This window comes from Schistocerca gregaria, chromosome 2 (assembly GCF_023897955.1).
Source record: "Schistocerca gregaria isolate iqSchGreg1 chromosome 2, iqSchGreg1.2, whole genome shotgun sequence".
NCBI lineage: Eukaryota > Metazoa > Arthropoda > Insecta > Orthoptera > Acrididae > Schistocerca > Schistocerca gregaria.
The window spans coordinates 790688927-790701659 of NC_064921.1; the positions used below are offsets into that span (position 1 = coordinate 790688927).

The following is a 12733-nucleotide window of genomic DNA, read 5'->3' on the forward strand; positions in this document are numbered from 1 at the left end:
CTGTTCGAGAGTGGAATAGTAGAGAGATAGTATGATTGTGGTTCGATGAACCCTCTGCCAAGCACTTAAATGTGAATTGCAGAGTAGTCATGTAGATGTAGATGTAGACATGTAGATGTAGATATTTACATCATTGGTAGCCGATATTTCTTTGAGATTCAGCCGATTCTCTGATTGTTGATTTTTACAACCAAGATGTTGCAGCTGTTTCTCCAGTAAGACTACAGTCCTTTTAAGTCACTGAGTTCATTGTTTTTTAGTTAAAATGAGACGAAAGTCATGGCAATGTTTCCATAGGGATGTCACTCAATTTACATTTTCCTCGGTTTTTCACTTGATTTTGATCTTGTAATGATTTCGTTTGCGTTTTTTGCTTTAACTTCACAGCATTAACATTTTCCAGATCGAAGCATGATACTTTTTTTGCACTGAATACATAAAGACTCATCCTTTTTTACGTTTTTCACGGGATTCGATTTTCGTGTACCTTTTTTCTCCGCCATCTTCAACACACATTGAGAGATCGCATTTAAACTGTATTCTACTAAACCAGTATAAAATCCACCAGCCACGAGAAGCAATATTTCGCCACTAAAAGTAGGGTAGAAACCATCAGTTTTAGTGGAAAGTCCACGAAGCTGGACAACACTACGACTCGCTGGCTGCGGCCCAAGCTGTCCGTATTCGCCGGCAGGGGCGCTGCCTGTGGGCAGTGTTGCCGCTCTTGCTTCGGCCGTCCGCCTCTGGTGCTGGATACAAACACTGCGGTGGTGGATTGTGCGCGAGCGCCACCAGAAGTACGTAATTCATAAATATGTAGGTGCATACTTGCGTAGAAATATGTGCTTAAGTGTAACGTATTTAGTGTCGGAATATAAATATTAGTGGTACATAATCCCTTGTAAGTCGACTAAACAACAAATAACACAGTGAATTAATGGATCATAATCGACGTCTGTCTGTTAGTCGTAAACTATGTAAATGATGCTCTTGTTATGAGTCTTCAAGAGTCTGAGAAGTTAAAAGAGATGGGTGATGCTCAGCATCTAAAATGGAATGTTCTACCATCTGCCTAGATCTTAAGGCCCCATAACGCTCCGAGGTTTATTGAGTTCGAATAACTTTCGAAGCTCGAACTCTCATACAACTACGCGTTAAATCAGACTTAGGTTTGCGAGACATATCTTAAAATAAGTAATATTAATAATATACTTCTTATGGTTGTCCCAATATAGTAGTTTTAAACACAATTCTCGGGCTTATCGAATTTTATTCTTATATCCAGAATGAGATTTTCATTCTGCAGCGGAGTGTGCGCTGATATGAAACTTCCTGGCAGATTAAAACTGTGTGCCTGACCGAGACTTGAACTCGGGACCTTTGCCTTTCGCGGGCAAGTGTTCTACCATCTGAGCTACCGAAGCACGACTCACGGCCGGTACTCACAGCTGTACTTCTGCCAGTACCTCGTCTCCTACTTTCCAAACTTTACAGAAGCTCTCCTGCGAACCTTGCAGAACTAGCACTCCCAAAGAATGGATATTGCGGAGACATGGCTTAGCCACAGCCTGGGGGACGTTTCCAGAATGAGAAGAAAGGTAAAAGAACGGACCCGGAATATGACAGACCAATACTCTAATTTCTGTTTGCTACAGAATCCTTGAACATATTCTCAGTTCGAATATGATAAACTGTGTTTAGACTAACAAGCTTATGTCCGCGAGTGAGCATGGTTTTAGAAAGCATCAGTCGTGTGAAACTCAGCTTGCCTTTTCTCACGTGATATACTCAGAGCTATTGATGAAAGGCAACAGGCAGATTCCATATTTCTAGATTCCCGGAGAGCATTTGACACGGTGCCCCATTGCAGGCTGTTAACGATGGTACGACGGTATGTAATAAGTTCACAGGTATGTGAGTGGCTCAAAGACTTCTCAAAAAATGGAATTCAGTACGTTGTCCTCGACGGCGAATGTTCATCAGAGACACTGATATCGTCAGGAGTGCGAAAGGCAAGCGTGATAGGACCGCTGTTGTTATGTATATACGTAAATGATTTGGTGGACATGGTCGGCGCAATCTGCGGTTGTTTGCGGGCGACTCTAGGAAGATACAAGACTTAGACAAAAGTTGCAGTTCATGTGACGAATGGGAACAAGCCCTAAATGTGGAAAAAATTAATTAATGCGGATGAGTAGGAAGGACAAACCTGTAATTTTCGGATACAGTATTACCAGCGTGCTGCTTGACACATTCGAGTCGTTTAAATATCTGGGAGCAACGTTCCAAAGCGATATGAGGTGGAACGAGCATGTGAGAACTGTGCTAGGGAAGAGGAATGGTCGACTTCGGTTAGTTGGGAGAACTTTAGTAAAGAATGGTTCACTTGTGAAGGATATCACATATAGGACGCTATTGCGAGCTATTCTTGACTAATGCTTGAGTGTTTGGGATCCGTACCAGGTCAGATTGAAGGAAGACATCGAAGCAATTCAGAGGCGGGCGGCTAGATTTGTTACCGGCATGTTCGATCAACACGTAAGTGTTGCGGAGCTGATTCGGGAACTCAAATGGGAATCCCTGGAGGGGAGGCGACGTTCTTTTCGAGAAACACTACTGCGAAAATTTAGAGAACCAGAATTTTAAGCTGGCTGCCAAACGATTCTACTGCTGCCAACATACATCGCGAGTAAGGACCACGAAGATAAGATACGAGACATTAGGGTTCATAGGAGGCGCACAGACAGTTGTTTTACCCTCGATCTATACTCCTGGAAATTGAAATAAGAACACCGTGAATTCATTGTCCCAGGAAGGGGAAACTTTATTGACACATTCCTGGGGTCAGATACATCACATGATCACACTGACAGAACCACAGGCACATAGACACAGGCAACAGAGCATGCACAATGTCGGCACTAGTACAGTGTATATCCACCTTTCGCAGCAATGCAGGCTGCTATTCTCCAATGGAGACGATCGTAGAGATGCTGGATGTAGTCCTGTGGAACGGCTTGCCATGCCATTTCCACCTGGCGCCTCAGTGGGACCAGCGTTCGTGCTGGACGTGCAGACCGCGTGAGACGACGCTTCATCCAGTCCCAAACATGCTCAATGGGTGACAGATCCGGAGATCTTGCTGGCCGAGGTAGTTGACTTACACCTTCTAGAGCACGTTGGGTGGCACGGGATACATACGGACGTGCATTGTCCTGTTGGAAGAGCAAGTTCCCTTGCCGGTCTAGGAATGGTAGAACGATGGGTTCGATGACGGTTTGGATGTACCGTGCACTATTCAGTGTCCCCTCGACGATCACCAGAGGTGTACGGCCGGTGTAGGAGATCGCTCCCCACACCATGATGCCGGGTGTTGGCCCTGTGTGCCTCGGTCGTATGCAGTCCTGATTGTGGCGCTCACCTGCTCGGCGCCAAACACGCATACGACCATCATTGGCACCAAGGCAGAAGCGACTCTCATCGCTGAAGACGACACGTCTCCATTCGTCCCTCCATTCACGTCTGTCGCGACACCACTGGAGGCGGGCTGCATGATGTTGGGGCGTGAGCGGAAGACAGCCTAACGGTGTGCGGGACCGTAGCCCAGCTTCATGGAGACAGTTGCGAATGGTCCTCGACGATACCCCAGGAGCAACAGTGTCCCTAATTTGCTGGGAAATGGCGGTGCGGTCCCCTACGGCACTGCGTAGGATCCTACGGTCTTGGCGTGCATCCGTGCGTCGCTGCGGTCCGGTCCCAGGTCGACGGGCACGTGCACCTTCCGCCGACCACTGGCGACAACATCGATGTACTGTGGAGACCTTCACGCCCCACGTGTTGAGCAATTCGGCGGTACGTCCACCCGGCCTCCCGCATGCCCACTATACGCCCTCGCTCAAAGTCCGTCAACTGCACATACGGTTCACGTCCACGCTGTCGCGGCATGCTACCAGTGTTAAAGTCTGCTGACACTGACGGCGGCGGTGCACAAATGCTGCGCAGCCAGCGCCATTCGACGGCCAACACCGCGGTTCCTGGTGTGTCCGCTGTGCCGTGCGTGTGATCATTGCTTGTACAGCCCTCTCGCAGTGTCCGGAGCAAGTATGGTGGGTCTGACACACCGGTGTCAATGTGTTCTTTTTTCCATTTCCAGGAGTGTATTTGCGGGTGGAACAGGGGGGGGGGGGAAGACAAGTAGTGGTACAGGGTACCCTCCGCCACGCACCGTACAGTGTCTTGCGGAGCATCTACGTAGATGTAGACGGGAATTAGGACCGTATGGTAGTCCAGTTATAAAGTCAGACGGCTGATATTCTAATTTTACTGTTTGATTTAAGTAGTTCCATTTGGAAGCTATTTTCATTTTGTGCTCATTGTACGCCACTGGCCATTAAAATTGCTACACCACGAAGATGACGTGCTACAGACGCGAAATTTAACCGACAGGAAGGAGATACTGTGATATGCAAATGATTAGCTTTTCGGGGCACTCACACAAGTGCTGACATAAGGAAAGTTTCCAACAGATTTCTCATACACAAATAGCAGTTGACCGGCGTTGCCTGGTGAAACGTTGTTGTGATGCCTCGTGTAAGGAGGAGAAATGCGTACCATCAATTTCCCGACTTTGATAATTGCTGCTCGCGTTTGTCGAGATTCAATGACTGTTAGCAGAATATGGAATCAGTTTGTTCTGAAGGGTAATACGGAACGCCGTGCTGGATCCCAACAGCCTCGTATCACTAGCAGTCGAGATGACAGACAAATTATCCGCATGGCTGTAACGGATCGTGCAGCCACGTCTCGACCTCTGAGCCAACAGATGGGGACGTTTGCAAGACAACAACCATCTGCACGAACAGTTCGACGACGTTTGCAGCAGCATGGACTATCAGCTCGGAGACCATGGCTGCGGTTACCCTTGACGCTGCGTCACAGACAGGAGCGCCTGCGATGGTGTACTCAACGACGAACCTGGGTGCGCGAATGGCAAAACGTCATTTTTTCGGATGAATCCAGCTTCTGTTTACAGCATCATGATGGTCGCATCCGTATTTGGCGACATCGCTATGAACGCACATTGGAAGCGTGTATTCGTCATAGCCATACTGGCGTATCACCCGGTGTTATGGTATGGGGTGCCATTTGTTACACGTCTCGGTCACCTCTTATTCGCATTGACGGCACTTTGAATAGTGGACGTTACATTTCAGATGTGTTACGACCTGTGGCTCTACTCTTCATTCGAACCCTTCGAAACCCTACATTTCAGCAGGATAATGCACTACCGCATGTTGCAGGTCCTATACGGGCCTTTCTGGATACAGAAAATGTTCCACTGCTGTCCTCGCCAGCACATTCTCTAGATCTCTCACCAATTGAAAACGTCTGGTCTGTAGTGGCCGAGCAACGGGCTCGTCACAGTACGCCAGTCACTACTCTTTATGAACTGTGGTATCATGTTGAAGCTGCATGGGCAGCTGTACCTGTACACGCCATCCAAGCTCTGTTTCACTCAATGCCCAGGCGTATCAAGGCCGTTATTACTGCCAGAGGTGGTTGTTCTGGGTACTGATTTCTCAGGATCTATGCACCCAAATTGCATGAAAATGTAATCACATGTCAGTTCTAGTATAATATATTTGTCCAATTAATACCCTTTTATCACCTGCATTTCTTCTTGATGTAGCAATTTTAATGGCCAGTAGTGCACTCTCCGACCAGGAGGTCAAATATTGTAAGATGCTCATGTCCCTGCTCCAACTTGCAATTTTGGTGTTAGAGGAGCAGAGTTGCCTCCCAATAGTTTCATTATTCTGCTGAAGAACTCTTTATTCCTTTACTGTGTTGTTCTAATGACTAGTGCTACAGAGACTGCAGTGGATACGCATGACCGTACTTTGTCTTACACACTGTTGACGGGCCAGTTGCCTGGTGCTTGTGCTTCTGTTAGTCACAACATCTTGAAGAATCCGGTCCTCCAGATCTGGTGTACGCGCAGTCCGCCGCCTCCCTGCACGTTCGTCTGTCTGAAAGTACCCGTTATCACAAAAACGCCCCAAAACAGCTTGAAATGCTATGTGATGTGGTTGGTATCTGTGAGAGTACTTCTCTGATATAGCCGTCTTGCCTCTCGACCGTTTTCATCTGTCTGGCTCTACACAAACACCATTTCGGCTTGTTCCCGATATGAATACCGGACCTTTCGTCTGCTCACAGTATGCTGTATCAATCACACAGCTTGCAACACACACGGTATACAAGACAAGTCGTCAGAGAAACTTTGATATGTCTACGATGCATTTCCGGACACATGCTTATAGGACCGTTTGTCCTCCATTTCCGACCCTGCAGTTTGTTTTATTAATGTTCACCCTATACTCGTATATATAATTCACTTTGTCAAACTATTATTTTGTTTATTGCAGAGTAAGACACTTTTGTTTAGCAAATATTGTTTGTCAAAATAAGCACACGCCTGCACAACCCGCAGAACCTAACCCACTCCATCCAAATCCCACGCTACAGTATTATGACACATTTTTCCTTCTGTTGTAGTAAGCTACACATCGACATAGTCTTCAACTTTTCTGTTAAACAATACATAGAGACAATACATAGAGTTTATAAGATTTCTTTCCCTTATTATGGAGACAGTCAAAATAGATGCAATTTCTGTCAATTGCCCCCTACTTTTAAGTGAAAACAAATTAGTTGTGGTTGAGGCGAGAAGGTGGTGTTATAAAATTAATAATCGCTTGATATTTATATCCAAAACTAACAGTCTATGTGAGCGTCTTATAATTACCGATCTATAGGCTATTAATCGTGTCATAACTTGTCCTGTTCCGTATTCACCAATCCTGATTACAGCTATGCTTGAAAATAGTTACGGAGATCATAGAGAATTCGTTATGCACAACACTAGAAGGAAAAATGATCTCATTATTCTTTAATCGATCTAACTTTGACACAGAAAGAGATGAAACATTCCGCTACAAAACCCTTTCACAATCTACCTATTGAAGTAAATACGGCAGAAGCATTCTCAGACATAGATTAAAGATGTTTTTCCTTAACAATTCCACTTATACCATACAGGAAATCTTGAATATAAATAACTGGTCATTTATTGACAGCTTCTACACGTATAAACTGTTTTTCATTTTTTAAGAATATGTGCTCTGTTTTTGTTCAGCTTACACATTCCACACCATAACTTTTATCGTGAATATGTTTTATGGAACACGTAACTTACTAATGAAATTACTTACGATTATTCCTTCCACGGTTCTTAGTGACACACTAACTCGGATAAAACAAACATAAAAGATTAACTGCTGTTGTATACTGTAGCCTTGCAGAAAAGTAAAAATCACAAGCAAAATATATCAATTTTTTTATTCACTCATCTGAATACAGCACAAAAATTTGTATCATACTTATGCGGAACAGGAGATCCCCACTGAATGGAATTTACATTTCAGCATATGCGTTCCAATACTGCTTACCCTGTATAGTAAAGTTGCGGATAAGTAGCTTGAGGATACGAAACTTGAGGGTAAATAGCTTGAGAATAAGCCACCCGAGGATAAGTCGCTGCAGAATACGCCAACTGAGGATAAGTCGTTTGAGGATACGTAACTTGAGGGTTGCCTTCCTGCTGCTGATCGTCTTGTTGGCCACCCCGTTCAACGTACTGACCCTCTGGGTTGCGGTAGAAAGGGTTGTACGGGTTATGCTGCGAAAATGGCGGGCCACCAAGGATGACGCCATGGACCACCACCATCTCAGTTACCAGCAGGTATGCAGCACCGAAAAACTGAAAAATGAGAGGGAAACCCTGTTAGTACCCCAACAACTCCAAAATCATCTACTAAAATGAACACCCACAGTCAAAACTTAGCACAGAATACTAAAATATCAAAAGAACACACACACTTAATTATCTAGAAGAAGCCAGCCAACCTAATAGAGAGGAAAAAGAAGCTATCAGAAGAAGATTACGAAAGATCGTCTTAGCAATGCGCTCAAAAAGATCTCCTTCTCTAGAACCGCCCCTATGTGCTTGTTACGCCTTGCTATCTAATCAATGCGCCATACATCGAACCAAACAGAACTTTTTTCCTTGTTTTCAAAAACAATCAGTATTACTAAACAAACAAACGTTAAAACATAACTAACATAACAGTGCTGACAGCAATAAGTACATATAAATAATTGTAGTAAGTTAATACAACATTAACATAGCACAAAGCCAGCCAAATACCAGTAGTTCAATTTTAATCTTTTCATTCATATAAGCAATTTACTACACAGAAATTTAATTTTATCCACAATTTGAAATTGTGGACGTGGCTGTACTCAATATAAGGGAAATATTACTAGAAATTCCGTCACAATTTTTTCGTGTTTTATTGAATTACACAATTCAAATTGTCAACAAGAGAGAAAACAATTTGATCGTTCTACACAATGAAACTACTGCTAAGACGCTACATCTGTTATAACAACTAGAAATATACCTCCATAAAATCAAAAAGCCTGAAACTACGTTGAATCATCAGACAGATTTCGCTGGCTATAGTTATTTTAGTAATTTTAAATACTTATTTTTAATTTATTCCGTGTATACATCAACCCAGTTGACACTCAGCCCCATGAAAGTGCGTGTTAAAGTTCATCTTTGTTTATATCGCATAAAACTACATCTGTGAAGTGTTGTTAAACTATATAAGCAAATGTGCATCTTGAGTGACGTAATGTACAATGACAAAAAGAATAAACCAACCACTACTGATGTTAAAAAGTTAAAAATTTTCTTCCTTATTTGTTCGTTGAGTCTTTCATTTATTTTTTATTATTATTTACCATATTTTCCGTAGTTGACTCACGAAATACAAAACCCAACATCAAACCTTCTCGCAAAGGAACATACGTTTCACGTCCCACAAGAGTGGAAGTTATGCTTCAGAATAAAATTCAGTCATTAGTTGTACAGGTATTTGTATTACACGTTACCGGTTTCAACTAATTAATTCTTCGTCTTCAGAAGCCTACAAAATTAGAGATATTAGACATCTTTAGAGCTTGGATATACATTCATGTAAAGTATAAAAAGTGTATTACAGAAACTTACTTAGTATTGGTTTATCAGATGTCAATATTTTCTCCACTGAAGCATAATGCCATGGCATGTCCAAAAAATGTACATATTGTACGTGGTTATTGTAAAAACAGATTGTCTGATTGATAATTTACAATAAATGAATCACAATCTTGTACATGCCAAGCTGTGATGCCAGCAGCAAAGAACATATAATAAAAGCATATGAAAAGTGTAGCTAATGTATAGAAGGAAGCTATATATATTATACATTTGGAAAAACGTGGCACACAGCTCTAATGCATGAAAGGAATGGGCTATACAATCAAATTAGTGTCTGTTTCTCAATACAAGCTGATCATTCAACAAATCTGAATAAAATAGTAAGCATGTATTAAGACGAATTGCACCTAACAATGAATTCGCAGGGCCCGAAAAGCATAGTGCAGTTCAATAAAAAAAATCTGTTTTTGTCAAGTCTTCGAAGGAAGCACTTGAAAAACGAATTCGCGATGTCCAGACACTGATGGAACCAACATGCCAGTGTCGATACATCTGAATATCTATATATGAAGTGCATAAGGGCCCTGAAGATGGCTCACTGAAATGCCGAAACTGGTGGTCAACATAAAATAATGTCTCAGATACGTACGGCTGTTCGGCAATATTCCTTGATAAAGAATGTCTCAGATACGTGCGGCTGTTCGGCATTATTCCTTGTTAAAGAAGGCGTTTTTATCATATTTCATCTGCAGAGAAATGCTTATTAGTTACGGTTGACAAACCGTACCAAAACGTCACCTGTGATGCAGACGACGGATAGTTATATGACTAACAGTATTTGCTATTAAAGTACCTGTTTTATTAAAAATAATACGAATATAATAATCACCATCCCCGAACTATAGGTAAAATTACACCAAATTGTTTTTGACTGAATAATGAATGGAACGCTCTCAAAAGTTGAATGTATGGGTGAAATAACAAGAAAATTGCCGGCCGCGGTGGTCTCGCGGTTCTAGGCGCGCAGTCCGGAACCGTGCGACTGCTACGGTCGCAGGTTCGAATCCTGCCTCGGGCATGGATGTGTGTGATATCCTTAGGTTAGTTAGGTTTAAGTAGTTCTAAGTTCTAGGGGACTAAAGACCACAGCAGTTGAGTCCCATAGTGCTCAGAGCCATTTGAACAATTTTTTGAACAAGAAAATTGTGTTCTATCAAGGTCGAATCCTTTTCCAAATCATATTTATTTGAAAGCAAATAGGGGCACTGTAAGCGAGCTTTGACCACAAGTTGTGTAGTCTCATAGAAAGCGAGCTGTCACGGTCACTCCTCACGTTATCTTTGATAAATACTCGCCGTCTAGGATAGCGTTCTGGATTCTGTAACTCAAAAAGCCTGAAACTCTGTCATATTTTTCAGAGCCCATTTCGTATGCTCCGGCCTTTGCTAAATCTGCTGTGTGGTACAGTTTCGCTTGCTTTCCTGAAGTCTAGGAATGTTTTCATTCGTGCTGCAAACTGCTCACAAATCAGTTTCATCTCGTGTGTTCTCTAGAGATATGAGCATTACTCACCAGAATCCTTTTGTTCATCGTATTAGACGCTCTGGCTCTCCGCTCAGTGAATACCGGGCACTGTATTCTGGGATTGAGTGCTCCAGCCCGCCTTATATACGGCACGTAAGTTATCATCAGCACTTCTCGCAATAATGAGAGGTGACCGTAGGTGCGAAGAGTGGGTAATCACTTCCAACCAGCTCCAGAAACTGTACAACTCAAGGTCGCTACCTCACTGATCCAGTTGTGTTCGCACGTTTCTCCCACTCTCTGCTGACCTGGGTGTCGAGGTCGCTATAGTCTGTAATATCTGGTGGGATACAGATTGCTCCTTATTTGTCAAGGTAACAGGCCCAGCCTGTACCAACACAACAGATTAAAGAAGACAGCAGGAAAACACTACTAATTTAGCTTATTCTAAGAAGAAGGAAAACTCTGAATACCACGAGGCTATATGCAGATACTTGATTCCGAGCAGTAGCAGCCGAATGCCATCTCTCAAGTTGCTCTAAGGCTTAACTGACGTCTTTATGCGAGATTACATCGTATCACCGTCTCTTGGAACACTGTAAAATGTCCATATGACAGGTCCATTGTTTTACCACATTGCATCAAGAAGCACAATAGGTTGGGGTCCTGTAAAAACATGTGTGGTTCCAAGAGATAATAATATTCGTTTATTAAAACGGAACTTCACCCTGATCGGTTCATGTCCTATGTAAACCTATAATGGACGAAGGGAACCGATGCTCATTCCACGCTTTTATTTTGTATTGTTTAATTTGGTCTGATGACGTAATCTAGCGACAACTGCTGCAGTCGCTGAATGGTAACGTATGAAAGCTGTGAACCAGCTTCTATCTCAAATAAAATAATTGGGAGATACCGCGCCTATCGTTATGTGTCTACACGTGAACTTTCAGATAGTGGAAGGGAAAAATCTTCAACTTACGACAATATCTCGTATTTTGAATTTTAATTCTTATAACGGGAAAATGACAGTGATTTTATTAGATGTACATAATGAAATTTTCGCCAGAGAATAAAGCCCCGTGGTCCAGGAACAGCAGATTTGCAAAGTGGGCTTCTCAGAATAACACACCCGAAGCTGTCGATAGTCTTTTGAAGAAAAGATGAGACGGCGGACAAGCCAGACAGCAATAATCCACGTACGTTTCTTTCCTAATAAATCCCCTGTGGCACACAAAACAGGTCAGAACACTATTGCAGAAGCAAAGAAGAAACAAAGTCAGGTCTAAGACTGAAAAGGGTCTTCAAATGCTCGAAACTCAACGCGGACTACGAAATGCTTTTAAGATTTTCCGCAACGAAACTCCGTCTCGAAATCTGGTAAAACGCTCGAAGAGGTTCTGGTCACGTGTAAAGTAAACCAGCAGCAAAGACACAATCAATACTTTCACTGTGTGATAACAATGGTAATGTCAACGAAGACTCCGCCACTAAAGGAGACTCACGAAACACGGTTATCCGAAATTCTTTCACCAAAGAATACGCCGGAAGTATTCCAGGATTCGAATCAATAACAGCTGGTAACATGAGTAATGTAGAAGTAGATACCCTCAGTGTAGCGAAGAAAGTTTGATTACTTAATAAAGGCAAGTTTTCCGGTGCACATTGAATTGTAGGAATCATTTCGGAGTACGTTGATGAAATAGCTCCATTTTTAGCAGCCATATACAACCTCTCGATAGACGAGAGATCCGTACCTGAGGATTGGAAAGTTGCGCAGCTCACATCAACACACAAGAAGAAACAAAAGAAATCCGCTGAATTATAGACCTATATCATTGAAATATATTTGTACCAGAATTCTGAGACATATACTGTGTTTCAACTTCATGAAACAGCCAGAAGAGAGCGATCTATTATAACATAAACAGCATGCAACGAAAGAAATATCGTTCTTGGGAAACACAATTGGTTTTTATTATCAAGAAATAATAATGCTATCGACAGGGGATTTCAAAATGATTCCAGAAGATTTTTTAACACTGTTCCTCACTAGAGCCTAATCATATTATCTGCCTGGGGAGTATCGTCTCAGCCGGC

At 42.7% G+C, this 12733-nt stretch overlaps 1 long non-coding RNA gene across 1 annotated transcript; it reads right to left on the minus strand.

The window, feature by feature from the left end:
* Positions 1 to 7382: 7382 nt before the first annotated feature.
* On the minus strand, positions 7383 to 10742 carry LOC126336495 (uncharacterized). Its single transcript, XR_007564965.1, has 2 exons — positions 10682 to 10742; positions 7383 to 7822 (listed from the first exon to the last, which is right to left on the minus strand). It is a non-coding gene; the product is annotated as an uncharacterized LOC126336495 (long non-coding RNA).
* Positions 10743 to 12733: the final 1991 nt, after the last annotated feature.